The following is a 15,225-nucleotide window of genomic DNA, read 5'->3' as shown; positions in this document are numbered from 1 at the left end:
TGACGATGGAGAACACCCTGCGGACCGACAGCATCCAGCTTAGGAAGAGAGGCGTACCCGTCAACGACCTATCACATAGGAGGCGCGAGGACTTCGTCATGGCGTCAACCGACGCTGCCGCTCCCCCTACAACAGCGACAGTGTGCTGAACACTAACCTGGCCACCATCTTGAAATGTACCAATGTCGACTGGGAAGCCCACTGTCCGTCCTTAATCTATAAAATATCGAGAAAAATGTAAGATTGATATATTGCTAATGGTGATTCCGATATTTGCATGATTTAAAAAAAATGTTCCCGGTCTTAAAAGTAAGATCTTAATACCAAAATGGATGTAAATCTGATTTTTTTAAAGTATTTTAAATTGGGACCCATCAATGTTCTTCATTTTCCATAGTAGTACTCATTACGTTACTTCGATATGCCATCCCTAGCCTCATGCCTAGCGAACCGATGAGTGTTTATTGGCTAACTTTTCTAGTTTCTTAAACATGCGCTCGCCATTGCGTTGTCCTCCCCAGTGCAAAAATAACAACGAGCGACGAGAGTGAGGTAGCGCTTTACTGATCCTGACCCTTATAGTTTAGACGTGATGGGATAGCCTTGCGCATGCGCCGCTGCCATGTTAACGTCAGGCAGAGATGCGGGACACCAAAAAAAAGTGCGATCTGGCGGAACAAAACTGTAGTTAGTGACCGCTGCTTCCGGACTACACGGAAGTCAGTTTAACATGAACAGCCACTAAAAAGCCAGCTAACAGGAGCTGTGCCAACATTCAGCAAATGGCAAGCGGCAGGAGAAAATACCGGCCGCTTGCCAACATATAGAGATTACTTCATGCCTCGTAGAGGCAGCGCATGCGCTGCCCTATGCGAGACCTAAAAAACGAAAATGAAAAATGACTTTTCCTTTTTCGGTTCTGTTTATCTGGATGAACAGTGATAAGTAGAAATGAATAAATTATGGCAACATGTTTATTTTTTGCATGTCATGTAATTATTCAAAAGACAGAATCTCTCTGTATGTTTATAAACAATCCTAGTTACACCCCTTTTTAGATCGAGCCGAGAGCCAGCATGCATTCGCTGCTCTGCGAGACTTGTTGTGGTTGAGTAGTGAATAGAATCCCCGCCCACTCTCCGCCCATATGTGCCATTGCCTTATGTCAGTGTCCGTCCTAAATGCTGGCTTCTGATTCGTCAACAGGCTTGTTAGTCCCTCCTTAGTACCGTTTCCTCTTCATTTCTCACCTCCCATGGCGGCTGGCCTCTTTACTTCAAGTGTTACAAAGTACCTGTTATTTAGACTGTGAGCACTATTTTCTTTAATGAGGTTCTCCTGCTGCAGGCACGACATGCTTTGGTGTCTTATTTATACCACCACCCAAGTTGTCTGTGCCTTCTTCCCCCGCCTACCCCCCCTCCCGTTGTCCGTACCTTCGAGCTTCCCCTACCCCTTCCCTCCCTCCCATTGTCCGTGCCTTCTAACCCCACGCCCTCCCTCCCGCTGTCCATGCCTTCTCCCCCACCCTCTCTCCCTCCCTCCCGTTGTCCGTGATGCCTACAATTGCAATGCAAAAGGTCTCGCGTAAATGCGAGACCTATTGCATTGCAAATGCTTGTTTTAAATTGAACTTGTATTAAACTGATTAAAAATTTTTGTAACAAATATCTAATTGCTTTTTTTAGTGTGTTTAATTTTGCATTAGAGAATCTACTGTTATATCTTTCATATGAAAGCGCAACAGACTAAGGATTTAAGAGGTTTGTGGGAAAGGTGATGGTGTGACCATGTATTATAATGAATAAAGTACCCCCCTGCTGTGCACTATAAGGATACTGCAATTCACCTTGGAGTTCCACGACCTTATAAAGGAATGTGGTTTCCAGCCTCATTTTTCTATGTGGTCAAGGAGCTCCTCAGTGACTTACAATATCATTATAATGTATAGCAAGCAGCACTTTATCACATATGTAACACCATTGATGGGTTCTGAATTCATGATACCAAACCTCCAGCCCAAAGGCAGAATGGTTTATAGTTGTCACAAGAACTCAAGTGCACTTCTTTACATACTAGGGGCATATTTACATGGGGATATCACCACTAGTACGTCACTTTTAGCGACGCTCTGGTGATGATATCCCCTTCTCCTTATTTACAAAGCAGTGTTAAGCCACTTAACTAGCTTAATGCCGCATTGTAAATAAGGTCCCTTTCCACGCTTCACGTAGCGAGAAGAGGGCGTGCCGTGGGTGTTGCAGTAGGTGTTCCGCCGCAACAGCTATTGCAATTTGAGGGTGCCCCACATTTACAAGGCTGGGGCAGCATAAAAATATTTAGACCAGGTAATGCCTGGCCTTAGACTGGCAATACGAGGATACATTTCTCCTCATTTTATGCTCTTTCCATGTGTGCTGCTGTAAATCGCCTTTCAAGATTGTTTATGAGCAGGAAGGTATCCTGCGCTGGCGCTAGGCAGCTTTATTAGAGCCAGCACTAGGGGAAACACAGGGATGCGCTGCATTTTTGTAAATACGGCGCTTTGCTGCTTCTCAAAAATGTCATAGCGCACTGGTCCACGCACTGCGCACACACGTCCACAGTGGCACCTCCGTTCCTGAGTACTCCCCACTGGAAGACAGAGTGTTCCTAGATCCTATTGCTGAGAAACCAAAATCCACGATCTATCGGAAGCTGATAAACAATGTGCCAGACCCCCTGCCGACTCTCCGTGACGCATGGGCAAAAGACCCTGGGACAAATCAACGAGGGGGAGTGGCAGGAGGTGGTTCAGAGTCCCAGAGAAATAGCGAAGCGCCCCCGCTTTAGATTGGTCCAACTCAAAATATTGCACCGCACATACTACCCGCGCACCCGCCTTTACTCATGGGGCAAGATCACGGATGCAAGGTGTGTCAGGGGAAGGGAACCTTCCTGCATATCTTATGGAAATGTCCTGAGATTGCACTCTATTGGCACGGGGTCGCAGAGTTCATGTCCAGGGTGGTGGGTGTGACAGTCCCCTTGACGCAAAGTGGTTACTATTGATGATTGCAACAGATGCTGACTAGTCCAGATACCAGGGCCTGTGGCTGGCTCTTGAGGCAGGGGTGGCTAAAAGGAACTTTGCCAGAAAGTGGGGGGCATCTCTGCCTCCGACGCTGGAGGAGTGTAAGCAGGACCTCGACTGGTGCCAACGCGCAGAAGAAACGGTATACAAAACTAGGGGGGCCGCTAAGAAATGGGGGGAAATCTGGGCACCTTGGCGGAAATATAGAGGGTGGACTTGAAATCCTGACTCATGCTGAGGGTGTTGTCTGCCGCCTATTCTTCAGTGAATTGTATCACTTCTACAAAATGGTGTCTGCCTGTCGTGTAACCCTGATTATGTATACTGTGTCTGCAATTTTCCTGAGCTTTGTTAATAAAAAGATTTAAAATAGAAAATGGGTAACACATCGCTCCGACATTTTGTCGTAAATATCCCCTTATGTTTTTCTCAAACTAAGTAAAGCTGTAATACAGAATTCTGCAGTATTCTGTAGTACATTATATCACTTGCTAAGCTTCTCATCAAGGGAAAGCTATAATTTATAGATGATGTGATTATTGCAAATTTTAACATATCATTCGTAGATGGGACTTCCATTAAATATGGGTTTTGCAATCTGAGTTGTTTTTGCAATTTTAAATGATATAGCATATAATATGGGTGCAAGTAAGGTAAAGTACGGGGGCGCTAGGTGGCGCACTTCCAAGATGGCCGCACACCTTTGAGGCTCAGGAAGCTCGGCGATATCCATCATTTCTCCGCATATCTACCTGCTATTTATGGAAACTAAAGCTGTCTACCTGCTTGTCAGACCGTCCGGTCGCACTGGGTGAAAAATAGCGGCCCTCGCACGTCCCGGCGCTCACCAACAGGACTTTCCATGCTGCGGGCGCAGATGCGGGCGCCATAACTGGAGACCTGGTCAGCTGCTGCACCTACTCGAGCCCCAAGGATCCCACGTGGAGCCAGGCCCGACATTTAACAGACCCGTGCCGGAGATCCCCTGTTGCACGCCTGCTCCCTCTACATTGGTGTACACCCTGCCGTGCTGCTGGCACATTCAACCTCAGACGTCTGTGTCCTGTACTCGGCGAGAAGGAGGTGAGACACACGCCGTTTGCGGTCCTCCCTCCCTGGCGTGGAGCATGCCATTTCTTCATCTCACACTGCCGCGGTGGGCCCACCCCCCAGGGACATTGCCGCTATTATATCGGGGGCCTGCCACGTAACGCACCAACCCGTGGGACATCTCAGCGAGGGTATGCCTGAAGTCTGTTTTCCCCGCACAAGCCCGACATAATTGGCCCCCACAACCTCTGCTCAACCCCGGAGCCATTACACCGGCTGCCCTCCCCATCCATACTTCTCCTGAAAATTCACACCTAACCACCACTTCGCAGCGGGGACCTGGCAACACTGCTGCCTACACGGAGCCCATACCAATACTTGCCTTTCTCAAGACACCGGTGAGCAGATGCTTTCCGCCTCCTCACGACTGCCTCATACTGCCTGCCTTCCCACGTGGCCTGCTTCTGGACATAAGCCCGACTCTCCTGACAGTGCACTAATGTCTGGGGCATCTTTATCTTCATTTTTTAAACAGCAATAATCCACGCTGTGTCTCTGTCTATATTGCGCAAGACACTACACGCTACTGCCGAACTCCAGGTGGTGAATTCCCCCCTTCTTCCTTTTGTCTCTTCCCTCCATTGCGCGGCTCTAAGACCATAGGGCTCCCAGTGGTACCCCTCTCCCCTGAGCCTGTTGTGCTTCTGCGTATGCCTGCAAACGCCTCCATAACTCACTATTTGGGGATTGGGGGACAACCACCTACGCACTCTGCTACATCCCATGGACGTGGGGAGCTGTGAAATGGGGAAGCCTGACAGCCGCCAACCTCGGCTGACCTTGCCAAAAAAGCCGCGACACGGTCAGCCTCTGTGGACACTGAACTCACTAATATGGATCAAGCGCAAGCACCCTCCCAATCTTCTGAAGATGACGTTAAGACGTTGCTTCTGGCTGTCCAGCATTGTCTATCAGATCTGTCGGGGAAGATGGACACAATGAATAATCGTCTGGACTTTCTAGTACAAAAAGTAGACAAGCACGATAGGCAATTGAAGGAGGCTGAACGCCGTATATCCGAGAATGAAGACACCACTTCTCAGATGCAAGCCCAGGTAGCGCAAATGGGCAAGTTACTGAAAGTCATTGCAGCTAAGAAGGGAGACATTGAAGCCAGGAGCCGCCGTAACAACATCCGTATAATAGGCATACCGGAAAGTACAAATACAGGGCGCATGGAGGACTACGTCGAACGTCTCCTAAAGGGCTCCCTCGGTGCAGATTCTTTCTCGCCCCATCTAGTGGTTAAATGTGCACACCGCTCCCTGGGGTCCAGACCCCCGCCGGGCGAAACCATAAGACCCATCATTGCCCGACTTCTTAACTACCGGGACCGAGATGTTGCACTTCAGAAGGCCCGTGAACTGAAGCCACTGCAATTCGAAGGGAACACCTTCACCATTTATCCAGATTTTACCCTGGCGGTTCAGGAGGCACACCGGAAATTTCTTACTGTCAAGCAGAAACTCCGCAAAGCTCAAATAGAGTATGCTCTCCTATATCCTGCGATGCTTCGGATTGCACATGATGGCAAACATACCTTCTGCACGAATCCGCAGCAAGTGGAAGACTTTCTAAAAACTGTTTCGAGACGTTTGCCACGCCGTGACCGCACCTCCAGATCCCCTTCTCCTCTCAGGAGCTAAGTGGAAACAGAAAGACACATGCAGTATTCGCCTGCCGTAACCTCCACTTGTCCTTGCTGAAGTGCGCCATCATGTAGTGTGATGCTGGCATCCTATGCATCATTCACCTCTTTTTGTTGGACCCTTGTCAACCTCCTCCGGATGGTCCTGCACTCCTGCAGAATGGTCATGGACAGATAAGTGCCCTAGTGGCTTTGACCATTGACTGTGATGTCAATGCATGATTACACTCGCCTTAGTGTATAATTGGTAGAATTAACTAACACATCGCTGAGCACCCCTCCCCCCTGCATCACTCTACCCCCCCCTAATGGGTTGATACCCAGGGGACTGCATTGCAGTTAGAGTTGGGACATGGGAAGAGACTATTGCCCTCTTGGCTCCCTCCTCTATGGGAGATAACCCTTGCTATTCTTATCTTTGGGTTGTCTCTTGTTGTGTTTTCCTTTTGCTTTGCTGGCCTTATCTGGCTAAGGGAAGCGGGTTGAAACATCGGGAGTTATTGGGTGGGCAGCACTATGCCGGCATGATTGGGGTGCCGTTGTGGGTGGGGGAGGGATTGAAGTTAGAAGCTCGTTCTGATGCTAGCTCAATATGGCTTTTTTTTTGTAGGGGGGTGGGAAGGGATGGGAACGTTTTCTATTGTTCTGTTACATATCTGACAGCTGTAGCTCAACATGCAAAATCTTACGTGAATGGACACATTACCTTTCAACAACAACATACTCGCCAAATAACCTCCTCCTACATACTATGACAGCACAAACTGACCACATCTGCATCAAACTGCTCGCATGGAATGTCAGGGGTCTCCGCGGGCCTCGTAAACGGAGACAAGTACTGGTGTATTTAGATAGGCACCCCATACAAATTGCTATGCTCCAAGAAACTCACATGGACCCTCGACGCCCTTCCTGCTATGGTAGTAAGTGGGCCTCTACACATGCGTTCTCCTCCTACTCGACATACTCCTGTGGCACGCTCATATTAGTTAAGAGAAATACACCATTCGTACTAGGTGGCACATACAGTGACACTGCTGGCCGCAGCTGCATACTCTGGGGTACATTGGGTATGCAATCAGTCACCTTTGCCAGTAGCTATGGTCCTAACTTGGACGATCCAGATTATTTCACTTCTCTCTGGGGACACATACTTAAAATAGGCTCCACGCATGTTATGTGGGGGGAGAGATTTTAACACAGCTCTACGCCCGACCCTGGATCATTCCAAACCCCTTCCTCATCACTATACCAACACTCGAGAGGCCCTATCTGGGATAATTACGGAGCATGGCCTTGTGGATGTGTGGTGTTACGCACACCCCACTGACAGGGAAGGCACCTTCTATACAGTAGGGCACACAGCTTGGTCTCGGTTAGATTATTGGATTTGCTCACGTGGAGTGACCCCCTGGATTCATTTTGTCAAACACTTGGCTCGCATACTCCGATCATGCGCCGGTGTACCTAGAAATAATTCCCCCCAACTCAATCACCACCCCACGTTGCTGGAGACTAGTGCCTGAAACGCTGTTGGATACTGTCTTTCAATCTGAACTGGGGGAAGAAATCACGGATTTCTTTACCAGCAATAAGGGCTCTGTTGACCGGGGGAGCACGCTGTGGGAGGCCTTCAAAGTCACTGTTAGGGGCATATGCATGTCCAAAAGCTCTGGGGTACTCCGCGATATTAGAAGAAACTTGCACCGTCTAGAGATCGAGATCAAACAGCCTGAAGCTGACATGTGGACTACTAATTTGAGTACCCAGCGAGCTACGCTTCGTGAAAAGCTCACAGACTATACTGCTTCTGCGGACCGTGAGGTGAAGTTCAGAGGTAAATATTTAGTTGCTCGTAGCTATGGAGAGGGCGAGAGACCCGTCCGAGCATTGGCGACTGCTATTAAGCAACCCTACTTTTCTAGCTATGTGTTAGATGTGATCGATGGTGCAGGGACACACCATAAGGATAGTCTCGACATACTAAACACGTTTACCGCTTACTATGCAGATGTATATAGTTCACGACGCACCTCTCCTCCTGACTTTGCTCCCTATCTAGAAGACATAGCCCTTGGATGGCTAGGCGACTCCCAGCGTGACTTCTTAGCAGCGCCATTTGAAGATGATGAGCTGCGGGAAGCCATCATGCAAATGAAGTCTGGGAAGGCGCCGGGGTCCGATGGCCTCCCCATCGATTTTTATAAAACCTACCTCGATCAGCTGCTCCCAGTACTGAAGGAGGTCTTTTTTTTTAAGCCCAGGAGACACAAATCCTGCCTGCCTCGATGAGAGAGGCGCTAATTACATCATTATTAAAAACCGGGCAAACCCGCAGACTGCTGTGAATCTTACAGACCACTCTGTCTCATAAATATTGATGCAAAAATACTTGCTACATTGCTAGCGAACCGTCTCAGCCTCCTGATGGACAAACTGGTCCTCCCAGACCAAGCCGGGTTTATTCCCGGAAGGGCGACTTCTCACAACCTTCGGACGCTATTCTCCATCTAACAGGCAGTAGATCCCAAACTAGCGCTAGTGGCTGTATTTCTGGAAGCCTCTAAGGCCTTTGATTCAGTAGAGTGGGACTATCGTTTCACCATTTTACAATGCATGGGACTACCCATATGCTTTCTATCATGGGTTCGGCTTCTTTACACCTCACCAACGGCGAAAGTTTTGATCAACGGACACACCTCACCCTCGATTGCTCTATCCCGCGGCACTCGGCAGGGGTGACCACTCTCCCCCATTCTCTTTGCCTTAGTAATGGAACCACTGGCAGCCAAGCTTAGGCAACACTATAATCACGTAGGCCTACTTCCTTCGCCCAATCCTCATCTCTCTTTACACTGATGATGTTACCCTCTACATCAAGGACCCCGCCAAATTCTTAACCCATTACTGCGTGAATACGTTAAATTCGGCGGCCAATCAGGTATTCACATCAACTGGTCCAAATCACAGATATTTCCGTTGACCAGCACTTGCACTCCTTTCGAACCAGATTTTCCCATTGTGTGGTGTGATGAAGACGCTAAATACTTGGGGATCCATGTCACGGCGGATCGAGATGAGCTAATGCGACTCAACTATGGGTGTTGCAGTGGAGCACATCACAGGCTGCATCAATCGATGGATTGCCATTTCTTTAACTATGCCTGGTCGCATATCGCTCATCAAAATGGTAATTCTTCCCAAATTCTTATATTTATTCCTTAATATTCCTTATGACCCTGGACGGCATTTTTTCACTACCCTCCGATCGGAATTGGTTAGATTAGTATGGGGCGGCAAATAGCCGCGTATTCAGTGGGACACTCTAATGCGGCCTTATGCCCACGGAGGCTTTGACGTACCTAACTTTGAATTATACTATATAAGCGCTCAGGCACACTTTGCTCATTTTTGGTTTCACTCACCCCGCTAGACTCCACACGTCGCCACTGAACATTGGCTTGCAGATCCAATCCCATTGGATGGCGTCCTCCTTTCTAACGTCGAGCCCCGAGGGCGTTCCCCCACTTCCGTAGATTTCACGATAAAAGCCTGGTCCCGCATCTTAGATCGCACACCCGAGTCCTGCCTCTACTCCCCCCTTCTACCACTTACCTATCATCCAGAGGTGTCATTATTACAAGAAGGTCTATTTAAGAAGGTTGCACGTACATGAAATATTCGATGCTGGGGAGACCTAAATATGGCAGTGGTAAATTTCGCACTCTCCAACAGCTGTGTCACGACCCCCTACCATCTACCATGGAAACCTTTTTATATGCCTGCCTTCGTCATGGCATCCAAGCCTGCCGCCCCACATATCTGAGCCTGCGACATTGGCAACACTGCACCAAATCTTACGCGCGTCCTCTGCATCGCACTTGGTGACCGCACTCTACCACACTCTGTATATAGATGCTGACTATCCTCCGTGCGCAGCTGGTGCTAAATGGGCAGCGGAGCTGGGTCAGGACCTCACTGACGAACAATGGTTATTCTGCTGCAAACAGACGGAACAGGTCTCCTCCAACAGCAGACTCCGAATCATCCACTATAGATTCCTACATCGCAGCTACTACACTCCAGTTAGACTCCATAATTTTGGTTTGTGAGACACAAACAGATGTGACAGGTGTAAAGCAGAACATGCTAATTTCCTGCACCTTGCTTGGGAATGTCCAGAGGTACTTACCTATTGGCGTCAGGTCCTCACAGCTCTAGACTCTATGACTTCCGTACCTATCTCCCGAACACCACTTATAACGCTCCTTGGGTACACTGAGCACATCCCTGTCAGGTGTCAGAAATTTGTGTCCTTTTGTCTTGTACTGGCTAAGCGGCGAGTGGCCTGTAGATGGGGCCGGGGTCGAGCACCCAAATTTAAAGATTGGCTGGAAGACATGATTCTTTGGCAGGACCAACTCTGCACCTATGCTGAATTACTCCCTTATTCCTCACGTCCCCGCGACATTTGGGGCCCACTACAGGCGTATTTGCTGGAACATCCTGTCAATGCTACAGACGGACCATGAGACCTACTCACATTGCCCCTTGGTTTCCTCAAAAAAGAGTCTGTTGTGGCCCTTTCTTGTAATACCCCCGTAGGATATGCTCTTTCTTTTTTGTCTTTCTTTTGAAATTTATGATCGATTCCCCTGACGTCCCGAACTTGCTAGCATTCGCTATGGCGACTATGTGATTTGTCCCTTCCTTCTTTTATTGGTTTTTGTTTTCTTTTTATTATTCCTCTTTATTGATTCCTGGTAATGTATATTTGTCCTCACTGCTTGCTGTCATTTGCTCCGATTGCTACAGATGTCTTCTGATTTATGATATTTCATTTCTGTTCACGATATGGCTTTACATCCACTGCATCTGCTGATATTATGATTGTATGCCATTGATGAAAGTTTAATAAATAATTTTTTTTTTTTAAATCTATAAAAAAAAAAAGTAAGGTAAAGTACAAAATTGGGAAAGAAAATTGGACAAAAAGGCAATTGACAAGCAGGACAGTTAAGAAAATTTAAGAGCAAAGAAAAATTATTTGCAATATTTGTGCAAATTAAATTGACTATTCTGAAAAAAAATTAGGTGGCCTATGATGAATGAAGGAGTCCATAAGCAGATCAAAAACATTTAAAATTTTAAAATGCATTTTTCATGAGCTCTTTCTCCTCTCCTCCTATAAAGTATTTCATTTTATTAACATCCCAGATTCTTACACAACCTTTGACACCACTCCGGGAATTTCTGGAATCTTCCATCTGGCATAATAAATGTATCAAATTATCTAATCACACGATTTTCTGGAAACACTGGGTGATCGAGTACATAATTCAGGTTAAACAACCAATGTGTGGAATGACTCTTCTCTCTTCACTGGATATTCAATCTAAATACGGCCTTCCTTCTGCTTCCATCCATAAATATGATCCTCTCATGGCTACCCGTATGCAATCTTCTTCTATGCTTACACAAACACAATATCCTACTCTCTCTTCGTCCCTTGAACTAGTTACTTTTCCCCAAACATCAAAGTATCTTACATATTTAAATACTTTCATTACGTAACTCCCATTCGTCCAAAATCTAAAACTGAGATACTGTGGGAGACTGACCTACACCACTATTTTCCTTTCAAAATCTGGAAATTAATGTGGTCTAAAATACATCATGCTTCTTGTCATGTCAGAACTACACAACCCCCATATTATTTCTTTAATAGGTTGTCCATCCCTCCAGCCTCTATTCATACATATAATGCAACCCTTCCGAACACATGTTGGTCTTGTAAAACAACACCTGGCACATATTTACATAATTTTTATCATCGTCCCTCAATTAAAACTTTCTAGTCGGAGGTGAGTAGAACAATCTCAATTATATGATCAATTAATTTTCCATTTGACATGCAACTCATCTTTTTGGGAAGCTCCTCACACCTCTGGTCTGGCAATTGTAAACTTGGTAAATGTGTGGATCTACTAATTGCTATTGCATTCCAGATAATCACATCCAACTGGAAAAATGCTACTATGGTCAATACAGCTGATTGGTGGAACTATGTTTCCATCATATACTGGACACTGCATCAGTTACTTCTACGCCACATGTGATTAAAAAGAATATGTTCTGGTCACCTCTTACTGATTTTTTAAACAGAAAGTGTCGAGGGTCCCAGGACTCTACTGTTGCATTCCAGTCTCCATGAACTTTTCTTCAAATATATTTACCATTCATCTTGTTATTTACATTATTTAGTTAAGATAAAACAACCATGTTATTAATTGGATATAAGTAATGTTATATGAACTTGCTGATTTCATTCATCTTCTTTTCATTCCCTCTTTATTATCCTCCCTCCCTTCCTTTCTTTCTCTTTCTCTTTTCTTTCCTTCCCTCCTCACAAAATATAAAAAATGAAATACTATCTTTATAAGGTACAGAATTAATATATTGTTATCTTTGGTCTGCAGCATATCGTGTATTATTCATATAGATTATTATTCTCTATTGTATCTTATTTTATTGCTTTATACATTTATACAATGATGTACAATTCACTCTACAAGGATATTATGTACTAATGTTACATATTTTAATAAAGATTCTTTAAACTAAAAAAAAAGTATAATAGAAGGGAAACCGTTTCTAGGATTAAAATGAATATTACCAGCAGAGTAAAAAAAAACATATAAGTGTTTCTCTAATAATGCTTGAAAGGTCAGTAATTTTTCAGAGAATCCCATTTTTCTATAGTCCAATCTACTAAAACAACCTGGAACACCCTTAAAATGCAGTAATATACACCATTACAGGTAATGCAACACATGGAAGCCTGCAATCGCAGTATGGAATCTGTCTCTAATTTCCTTATACAGTTGAGTTTTGACCTCTCTACTCATCTGTAATGAGAAAATTATGAAACTTCTCAACTGTTATAACTTTTTACAATTTTGTTGTGACATCATAATAATAATAATGCCTACTGATAGATTCAGCAGCTAAGGCGAAAGCTGTGTCAAGGAGCATAGTTACAGATGCAATTTAACAAAGAATATGAGAAGTAGATTTTCATCTTAAGATATGTTTTTCTCAAATGAACAGCGATTGGCAGATAGGAGAGATTTATTTATTTTATTTATTTATTTGCGGTATTTATAGAGCGCGACACTCATCCCAAGGGATATCACGGCGCTGTGAACCAAGAGGGACTACTGAGGCATATGCTGGAAGGTTACATTTTGGGAAAGAGATGTGTTTTCAGTTTTTTTCGGAACTGAAGGTAGTTTATAGTGAGTCTTAGGTCGGTAGGTAGTTCATTCCACCTTTTGGCTGCCAGGTAGGAAAAGGCGCGACCGCCTGTTCTGACTTTATAGATTCGTTTGAGTTTGGCCAGGGCTGATTGACTCGACCGTAGATTTCTGTTGGGAACATAGAACTCAATTTTCCCTTGAAGAATTGTAGGGCCAGTTTTATGTAAAGCTCTATGCGCATGGCTAAGCAGTTTGTAGGCAGACCTCTGACGCATCGGAAGCCAGTGGAGTTTCTTTAGGCATTCCGATGCCGAGTCTCGTTTGCCTTTATTACAGACCAGTTTGGCCGCCTGATTTTGCAAGACCTGTAGGCGGGAGAATAGTTGTTCATTCATCCCTTCAAATAGTGCGTTGCCATAGTCTAAGCGGCTGACCAATAGGGCCTGTGTAACTGAGCGTCTACAGTCCAAGGGTATCCAAGGAAATATTCTTGCGAGGAGTTTTAATATAGCAAAACCCTTGCCCCAGAGGGAGCGAACATGATCCTTCATGGACAGGGCATCATCCATAATGATTCCCAAATTTCTGGCGTGTTGTTTGGGAATGGGGGCCAATCCCAGTGAAGGTGGCCACCATGTGGCGTCCCACACATGTTTGGCTCCACCGAACAGGAGGATCTCCGATTTGCCAGCGTTCAGTTTTAGACAATGGTTGTGCATCCATTGGGCGATCTCGGAGAGGCAGTCATGTAGCTTGTTTTTGGTTATCTCGGGCCCTTCGTTCATGCTCACCATCAGCTGTGTATCATCTGCGTAAGAGCAGATGCCAATGCCCCACTTCCTTCCAATGTCAGCCAGGGATGAAATATAGACATTGAAAAGAGTGGGGCTCAGTGAGGCCCCCTGAGGGATCCCACAGCCGATGGGGTTGGGTTTTGAGTAGAACTGGCCCATATGCACTGCCTGGGTACGGTTGCTTAGGAAAGATTGAATCCAGTTCAGTGCTGTAGATTGAACTCCTTTACTAAGGAGTATGTTCAGCAGGCAGTCGTGGGATACCGTGTCAAACGCCGCTGACAGGTCAAGCAGTATCAGTTGCAATCACAAGAGGAACTCCACAGAGTGTGGAGGGGGGAACGGGAGGCGCGGGGTTCTAGGAGCTAGCAGCCTCCATTACTGAACATTAACCACAGAAAGCTGCTCCTAGAGTAGTGTGACCCTACTACAGTTGTAAAACTGTTGTGAGTTGGGACATCTCACAAAAAATGACGGACTGGCCTCACACACCACCTGGTGTCATGCTTCATCATCGGCCAGTCCTCGCCCTCCAAAACCTTCGTTTGATGGAGGGCGGGCATACACCTGGAGACAGGGATGCACTTCTAAACTAAAGAGTGGGGGCCCGTGGGGTGGAACGTGAGGTTAAAAATCATTATAGTTACCAGAATTTTTTTTTAATGTGACCAATAACTATATGATGCTAAAAACAAAAGGACGGTGGGTGGGGTATTTAGTGTTCCCTAGCCGTCTTGTGCAAGGTCGACATGTTTCTGCCTAGTTGGCCCGAGCGGGTCGAGGGCATTCATCAGGACCTAGAGTTACAAACTGGGGCTCCGTTCTTACCAACAGGTAGCAAGAAAGTACCACTGCGCGGGTGTGGCGGGGCCACACTCCACTTCCTAATTGGCTTCCAGCTGTCAAGCCTATAGGGAGGAGTGAACAATCAAATGTATAAAAACTGTAGAAAAAGGGTCAAGACACGAAAACATTAAAGAACATAAATGGAAAGATACACGCATGCGTAAATTCCTAAAAGTGAGTGACTAATCACGTGACATGTGCCACTCTATGTGAGTACACAAACATATCGCGAGTCAAAAGTGCTCTCGTAAGGCTTACCCTAGTTGAAACAACTGCTTGCCACATGGGGGGAAGGGAGGAGACACTCCTGTTCAATCTAAAGGGAGAGAAGGAAAATGAAGTAGTCAACAGACTATAAGAACCCGGAGTATGGGCCCTTGCAAGCTTGCACGCAAGAAAAGACCACGATCATTCATACTGTAACCCACTAGAGGGGTTAGGTTACGAAAAACTAGCATTCATACTCTTACTGTCTCAGGCAAAGTGTCCCGTGTT

Source organism: Triturus cristatus, chromosome 8 (assembly GCF_964204655.1).
Source record: "Triturus cristatus chromosome 8, aTriCri1.1, whole genome shotgun sequence".
Lineage (NCBI taxonomy): Eukaryota > Metazoa > Chordata > Amphibia > Caudata > Salamandridae > Triturus > Triturus cristatus.
The sequence above is the reverse complement of the archived record's forward strand: the minus strand, read 5'-3'. Positions refer to the sequence as shown.